We start from the raw sequence: 8912 nt of genomic DNA on the forward strand, positions 1-8912 counted from the left end.
CTTAACTATCGTAACTTTGATCCAATGTGAATAATCTTTATTATTTAGGCATATTCTTATACATAAATTAAATATGATTTCAATGTTATTACTTACACACAAAATTTTAACACTAAATATTCTTAAAATCAATTAATTTTATAAAATCACATTTATGCCAACATATAGTCTATCTTAAAATACTTTTATATATGAATTATTGCATAAGGTCATTGACCTCTCTGTAAAGCAATTAGAGAATGAAATATTAAATAAATATATATACCGACTCAAAAGGAAAAAATCATTTTTAAATAATTAAATTTCTATTCAATTTGTACTTAAAAGTTGAAATAAAAAACATCTTCTTGAAAAACAAAATCATTATGATAAAACTATTTTTTGATAACTTACACAATATAATACAACTCTACAAATTTACATATATTTCTTTTTAGATAAAAAAACTCTTTAATTAAATATAATTAACATAGATGTCAATTACACAAAATGCTTACTGATGTACTTTTACTAGCAATTAGCATCAAATGTAGATTTATTATTTTGATTAGCTACTTTTAGCCAAGATGCCAAATAATCATAGTTCAAATTATTATCTATTCGGTAACTTAGATGAGAAGTAAAGTATAAAAAATAACAAATGGATAGGAATACAAATGCTCGTATCTAAGGACACCGTTTCTTATTACATATCTTAACACAAATATATGTTTTTAAATTATTTCCATGCTTTTTTTTATAAGTTCAATTTACCAAAACTAAAAGGAAGTTAATAAGATCAGTTCCACAAAATACATCCAACGACAAATTCGTACAAAAAAATAACCTAAACCAAGAACAAAAAAGACAGTTACATCAATTGTTCTAGAAAAACTATCCATAAACAGATAATCACTCGAGCGCCGCATTAAGACCCTGCAAACAAACAATCACAGATTTACAGCCTCAAAATCATCTTCTAATCACTACAGAGTACAGACCGACCCACCGACCCCCTGCTAGCATACATACTTGATGCCCATTCTTTTTCAAATCTGAATCTCTTCCAAGTTCTTTTGTAATGATGAACCTTCTTAAGGATCTCTTTCATTTTTATATCTTGATTTCTAAAAAATACTATTATTTTCTATGCCATTTACTAATTAAAGCCACCATATAATATGTTGTGCCTTTTAATATTTGGTGTATATCATGGAGGATGGAAAGAAAAATAATAGCATAAAAAAAACTAACTTTTCAATTAATTTAGTTAATTAAATTAATACTATAAAAGTAAAAAATAAATGTAATACTAACCTCTTTTGAAGCAAAAATGGACATCCTCCAAAATATAAGCTTTTTTTTTACCAAACAGTTACATCAAAACGTAGCTAGCAAACAAATGAATAAAAACATTAAAGTTAATTTTAATTCACATTATTTCAAGTGTATGTTAAAATCATAAAATAGTAATTAAGTACTAATAAAAGAATTTTTATTGACGAGTGAAGATAAAAAAAATGATGTGACTTGAGAATAATAAATTCTTCTTCTTTCAACAAAAATGAAACACAGAGATGCTAAATAGAAAAATATTCTTAGATTCAATCAATTAGTAAAACAAAATTCTTTCATTTCTTTTTTTTTTTTATTTTTAATTTTGTTATAACTTAAAAGCTTTAATTCTGAAATTACATTATTAGGGAAGAGTCTTGTTCTTTTCATATATCAATTCTTCTAGCACAATTATATATTTTAAAGAAAAAAAGGTTAAATTGATAAATGGGACATAAATTGTTAAGAATGCTCATTCAGTGTTTTGATAGTGGGACATGGATTGTTGAAATTTCTCATTCAGTATTTTTTTATTGATGCTATGGAGTTACAGAGAATTCTATGTATTTTATATATTGCAATTAATACTTTTTTTAGTAAAGGAACAAAATCTAGTTGTACTTGTTGGTATACCATCAGACTGAACATATTAATTAGATGGCATCCTAAAAGTTCTTTTATCTTTTAATTGAAAATCTTAAAAGTTCTTTCCCTCCATCAATAAGTAGGACACAACTATAACCCGTTAACCACAATTATTAGGAGGCTAAGGTAACATAACTATATGATGCTAGATCTCAAATGAAAAAAAGTCTTAGATACTACTGGCTAATATAGCAAGCAGTATCGATACCTACCAATTTGATTGGAGACATTGCAAGCTCCCTGCCTCTTCAATGAGGCTACTTTTGCTCTCTAAAATCTCAATGAGATCCTTAAGAACACTAAACTCAAGTGACATGGAATTTGCATCATGGAATCTGCAAATAAAATTCGTAATATAAATATCTCTGTTAGTATCAAACACCAAAATGCAAATATAAAATAGTAAACTAAACTACAAATTGATCTTCCAAGAAACATAAAATCAGTGACCAAACAGCCAATTTATAAGTTTCTTATGCCATTTCAAGTAGTAAACTACAAATTGATCTTCCATCTAAATATAATTAGTATCAAATAGAAGATACAAATTCTGATCCCATGAAAAAAGGCTACAACATACACTAACTAACCCAACAGCAAAGAAAATTATGGTGGCAAATATTCAGTAGAAGGCATTTTTGTTTAAAGGAAAACACATGTTCTATATGGGTTAGTGCAAAAAAATTCTCTTTCACTAACCCAACAGCAAAGAACATTATGGTGGCAAATATTCAGTAGAAGGCATTTTTGTTTAAAGGAAAACACATGTTCTATATGGGTTAGTGCAAAAAAAATTCTCTTTCATAAATCTATTTTATCTTTCAGAATTTTAATTTATGAGCAAAAAATTATTCACGCTAAAATAGAATATGATAAATACTTGATCACACTAAAATAAAACAGTAGAAACATCACATAATATTTTTCAGTATCTCTTACAAAATTGTGATGCTGTGAGAAGCTTAATGACAAAGGGAGCACAATTTAAAAAACTGGTGGCAGACTAACTCATGATGTGAGAAGCATCACATAAGTTGTACCTTTCACACCATCAACTATTTTTACAAGTCTTTCTTCTAATTATTATAGCTACAAAAACAAAACGTGTCCTAAATTACTAATTAAAAAGATTTTACAATTGTCTTCAAATTGCATTATCCAACAATAATTAGAAGAAAGACTTGTTAAAGGTACAACATATTGCAGCTTAATGCATTGCAATATATTTGGGGTGACTATCAAGTGCTTCAAGTTGATCAAGTGCTTCAAGTTGATGAACACTGAGTGTAGCTGCACGAAACTCATCAAAATCCATCCTTCTATATTGCAATGCATTAAGCTCTAACCCAAATTCATTTTAATCAGCGAGCACTATTGGTGCAAATGCTATTTATATATCGTATGGAAGTATTGGTACAGTTAGATCATAGAACTTACTGATCCAAAAAAGTCAATAGTGTGCGACTCCATAGCATTTGTTGCGTTTTTCATCGAGGCCTGACCATGTCAGATTTGTGAGATGGCAAACACAATCATCTTAACCAAGTATATAAAAAGAATTTGAAACAAAACTAACCGCTTTGATGTTTTCTAGGCTAATGGTTCCATTTTTGTTTGGCTCCAAAAGTGTAACTCCTCCTTTAAATAAAGCAGTTCGTCTACAGTTAATGTCTTAGAGACTTAGACAGTGCCTGTGTTGGTGCCCATCAAAATAATATTCTGCTTAGTTATTGAGAAGCTTAATGTATAATGGGATCATTTTAAAGCAGAAAGAACAATAAATAACAAAGAAAAGCAGTACCTAAAAATGCAATGCTTCAGCCACCTTTAATATTGGCAGCCGGTGTCCTGTCTGGTGCATCTGGCAGCTGTTTTTCATTACATTCAAGTTCAGAGTCAGTCATGAGCAGCATGAAAGAAAAAGGTACCGCTTCGCTGTTGCACAATATCTTTAAGTGTGCTTTCTCCTTTTTTCAATTTTGAAAGCTCAGCCTCATCCTTAGCCAGAGCTGATTTAGCTTTTTCAATTTATTCCCTCCAAAGCTTGACACCATCTCTGAAGAAGGGCAAAGTGTGCAAGGTTAGGGCTAGGACTTTCTACAGGTCGACAATACACATTCTCTATCTTCTCTGTCAGTTACTGCTTCCATCACCAGTGAATTCCTCCTACTTTTTCACTGGTGATATGTATAGGTATTTTGAACCACAAATTGATTTTTAAAATATGCATTTAAACGTAACACAACTAACCTCAAATGGATAACTCTGCAGAATGCCGATTGATAGGTAAATGGACACAGTTCTACGGATCCAACAGCGGCGGTGGCATCCATCACCACCGTCGCCTCATTTCTCTTCTTTTCTCTATCGATCTGGCATCCTTCTCTGTGACCGTCCCTGTCGTCGCCACCCTCTTCTCCTTCTTCCATCGTTCTTTGTTTCTTCACCATTGTTGTTTTCTTCTTCTCTTCTCTGCGACATCGAAAGAGGAAGTCTTTCCCTCATATGGTGCCAACTAACTCCCCCTTTCAAAACTTGCAGGGCGCTCTCTCATATCTTCTCTTCTTGTTAACAATAAAAATGCAGCTGCAAGTCCTGGAATAAAACCATTTCCAATTTGAATTTGAATCAAAATCCCGTCCAATTACTTGTTTATTTGAGAACTGCCAGGTGCCTAACTTTAAGAGCAAATACTCTATTTCAGTCTTGAATTTTTGTCGAGTCTTTGATTTATTCTTGAATTTCCAACTGCAATAAATAAAACATACTGTTTTTGACTATACACATGCATATTTGTGTCATTATAATAATTTTAAGCATCAACTGTATTTTTAAAACAAACAAATAAAAAACAAAAATAATGAACACCAAAAAAGGAAACATTATTAATTAGATGGCATCCTAAACAAAATGATGTAACTATAGCAGCATTTCTCACACAATTCATATATAAACTCCATATGTCCACAGCATGGAATGATTTAAAATTGAGGCTGATAATTAAATCATTTCGATTTAGAGATAGAAAAGAATAGAATATTTCCAACTGAACTTCTCTAGTACTGATTATATCAAAGGTTCACAATTTAATTTAGTATTGAAAGAAAGATCTTTAGTTGTAGTTGAGAAAGAAAGAATATGAAGTTTATCTCCTAAAGCAGCAAAATGAAAATCATTATGGTTACTTCCAAAATCTTCAATGGCAGTAGCGAACGCCACGTCCCTTTCATATATGCCTCCTAATCCTTTCTAAAAACTTAAAAAAAATATCAATATTTAATCAGAGAATAAATTTATAAAATATCAATAAATTTGATAATTTGGAGTTTGGACACTAATTAATACTTCATTTATTCATTTTTTTATCACTTTGCATTAAAAATCTTAGAATCACTAATGAAGAGAAACAATTAGAATAATTTTCGATACTTTTATAAATTAAAAGCATAATGATACTTCAACAATAAATTAAAAGCATAATTCTTTCTCATGACCTGTGAAGAGTACAATTAGACTATCAATTTGCAGACCAAGCACATACATAGAGAAAAAGACCAATATCCCATGGAAAACGAAGCCATTCCAATTTCATTATACATGCATATTAAGGAGAAGCCACCAGAAATACCTCTTCCATGGTAGTGGCAATATTAAGTCTCTGTGCAATTCACTGAGAACAATTTCAGCAGCTTGATCAGCATCATTTGGATTTTCAATAGCCACCGCCTTAAGTGTTCTGGTATGAACAAAAATTCTTTAAAATGATGGGCCAGAGTGTTCATTTTGGAATCCTGAAAGAGACATACTTACATGTTGGTCGCATGCACAGATTAATGCACACAAAAATACTTAGGAATTTGGCAATCATAGGCTAAAAGAACTCTTTCAAGCTTGTTTTCATGTAAATGGTTTCTGAAAATTTGGAAGGGAACCAATCACAGTATTAACCAACTAATATCAGAAATTGTTCAGGTGAAATTAGTAGTCTTTTGTAAGGATTTTGAGGTGAAAATCTCAACATATAAAGCTACTCATTTATCTAAAAACATGCAGTTACTGTCTGTTTAACATGCATATAGAATGTCCATCACTTAATAATATTTCCTTTTTTTTAATTAGTTAATTATTTAATTATTTGAATGTAAATTCAATCCACAATTGAAAATTTGCAGCTAGAATACAGAATAAATAACACCAGATCACAGAGTGGCAATTATTATACTTAAAATCCAACAATAGATTACCATAATTCAATTATATTTTCAAATTTTAAAGGTAAAGAGCAATACCTGGGGGAATATATCTTGCAAGCAAGCTCCTATACACCGAATTGAAACCCATTATCAACGAAAATTATCTATAAAGTTTATTTTTTAAAAAAAAAAAGTGGGTTAAACATAATGAAGAGGAGAATCATTTTAATAACGATAATAGAATCATGTGATCATGAAATTACAGATAGAGATACACAAAATACACAAAAAATAAGTGGTCAAAACCCCAATGATTGCAAGATTACAGTACACAATTTATTCAAATCATCAATGTGCAAAATTCACTCATAAATCCTAAAAAAATCTCTTCCTCGCAAAAAACGACCATGCAGATAAAAAATGCAGAATAAAAAGAGCATATTTTTCCCATAAATTGAGAAGTTCTTTTATCTTTTAATTGAAAATCTTAAAAGTTCTTTTCCTCCATCAATAAGTAGGACACAACTATAACCTGTTAACCACAATTATTAGGAAGCTAAGGTAACATAACCATATGATGCTAGATCTACAGTTTATAATTTATCCAACCAATAAAGCAAGCAAACAACATAACCATATGCAACGGTCTCAGCAACAAAAACAACAATTAAATTAAAACGAAAAGATAAAATGAAGCAAATCAGCTTAAACAGATCAAAATAAAATTTTAGGTGAATTCCAAAACAGTGCATTATATCCCATCAGCATAAGAAATAAGAAAAAGATATAGATGTACTTCTCTAATGACTTGCCTCTGCTTTGATCTGACCTAAACCCAAAACCACACACACAAAACAAACTAAAAGAAGGGAAACAAATGTTTTGAAATAAAAACAGAAGAAGATTAGAAAAAAAAATCACATTAATTTTTTATTTTGAAATAAAAAAAATAGCTTACCTTTGCCTCACAGCCGATAACTTCTTCAACGGCTCCTCCAGCTCGTGCTCTTTCCTCCCTCGGCGACAGTGATGCGGCTCGTGGCTCCATGGACGGCAATGACAAGGTGCGAGCTCTCTCTCTTTCTGACGCATCTCTCTTCAGCGAACTTTCTCTCTCTCGCGCGGTTGGTTTGGCGGCGACGGCGGTTGCGAGGACCACTAGCGCCAGCGCGTCCTTCCTCTCTTCTCTTCTCTGGCTTCCGTTCTCTATTCTTTCTTCTGCTGTGTGTGTGTATTTGCTTGTGCATGTATTGCGTTTTGGAAGGGAAAGGGAGTTGGTGAGTGGCGGTGACTGACGGTGAGTGCGAGTAGGAGTTAAGGTAAAATTAGAATTTTTAATTTGAAAATTTAGGGTTAAAATTGGAATTTGATAATTTTAATAAAATTAGGATATATTGTATTAATTTAAAATATATTTTAATCTCTTAAAATTAATATCAATTTATTATTTGACTTTTAATCAAATATTTTAATTTAAAATATAAGATAATATAATTAATTTTTTTATTCATAAAACTTAAAACATTAAATTTTAAAATCTCAATTATTTAAATTATATAAAATTCTTATTCTTTTATAACTACTAAGTTTTATAATTTATATATAAAAAAATATCTAATAATTATAGAATTAAATAGAATTTTTATTTTAATTATTAACTATCCATAAACAGATAATCACTCGAGCACCGCATTAAGACCCTGCAAACAATCACAGATTTGAGTTATTACTCATTGGCTTTTAAAAATGACTTGTACTTATCAAAATTAAAAAGTCTAATATAATCTCATATATTAATTAATATCCAAAATTAATTCTTACTAATGTCTATTATAATATTTTTAAATCCTAAGTATTTTACCAAACACACTACCACTTATTGTTATTTGTGCTTATTGAAAGTCATTTTTAATTTAAATTATCAAACATAAAAGATAATTTTATAAAGTAATATTTATAAGCTACTTTTAAAATGTAAAAATTTTATCAAATTAAGCATAAGGGTTAGTTTTAGTGATTTATTTGAGTAAAAAAATTATTTTTATAAAAAAATAAATAATTTTTTTATAAAAAAATTATATGTTATTTAGAAAATAGAATTAAAATATGCTTTTAATATTTGAAATTTTTTTAAAAAAATTTATCTAAATATAAAATAATTTTTGTCTATTAATTTTTTTAAAATATAATTTTTTTAACCAGGTGATTGTATCTTTTCCCTTATGAATTTCTGTCTTCATATCTTTTCATAGTTAATTAGAAAGATATTTTATTAATATAAGATAACATATAATATCTTTTTAAGTTCAATTAAAAGATATACTATTAAATTTAAAATATGATTTAATTATTTTTTTGATGATATAATTTTAAAAATTGACACATTTAATTATAATTGATGTCAACTAAAAAGAGTAATTTTTATCTTAAATTTTTTTTTTTGAAAAATTAAAATAAAAAGATCACATAATTATTTTGAACCGAAACAAATTCAGGCAAAATCAAAACAAACATAAATTGTCATATTTCAATCTTTTTATTTTTTCAATCAATCCAATATATAAACTCTACTACCGCATTATTAAACCACTTACCTCAATAATCTTCTTAATTCTTTAATTATTTGTTTCTTTCTTTTTTAATCTTGAATATGACTTCAACAAATTTGCCTTCAAGTGCAAGCAAGAAGTTCGAACCTACAGATGAAGAACTCATTCAAGATTTTCTCCGTAACAAAATCAATGGGAGGCCTCTACCAAA

General features: G+C 29.1%; 1 long non-coding RNA gene across 7 annotated transcripts; it reads right to left on the reverse strand.

Moving 5' to 3' along the window:
- Positions 1-708: 708 nt before the first annotated feature.
- LOC107457694 (uncharacterized) lies at positions 709-7447 on the reverse strand. Of its 7 annotated transcripts, none has more exons than XR_008001225.1 (10): positions 7111-7447; positions 6249-6316; positions 5588-5750; positions 4210-4554; positions 3761-4015; positions 3536-3650; positions 3397-3456; positions 2172-2294; positions 1297-1370; positions 709-915 (listed from the first exon to the last, which is right to left on the reverse strand). It is a non-coding gene; the product is annotated as an uncharacterized LOC107457694 (long non-coding RNA). The 7 variants fall into 7 exon arrangements; XR_008001221.1 differs by having other exon boundaries at positions 4210-4707; XR_008001226.1 differs by having other exon boundaries at positions 4210-4726.
- Between the last annotated feature and the right edge of the window lie 1465 nt (positions 7448-8912).

The sequence above is a fragment of the Arachis duranensis genome, chromosome 7 (genome assembly GCF_000817695.3).
Source record: "Arachis duranensis cultivar V14167 chromosome 7, aradu.V14167.gnm2.J7QH, whole genome shotgun sequence".
Classification (NCBI taxonomy): Eukaryota; Viridiplantae; Streptophyta; class Magnoliopsida; order Fabales; family Fabaceae; genus Arachis; species Arachis duranensis.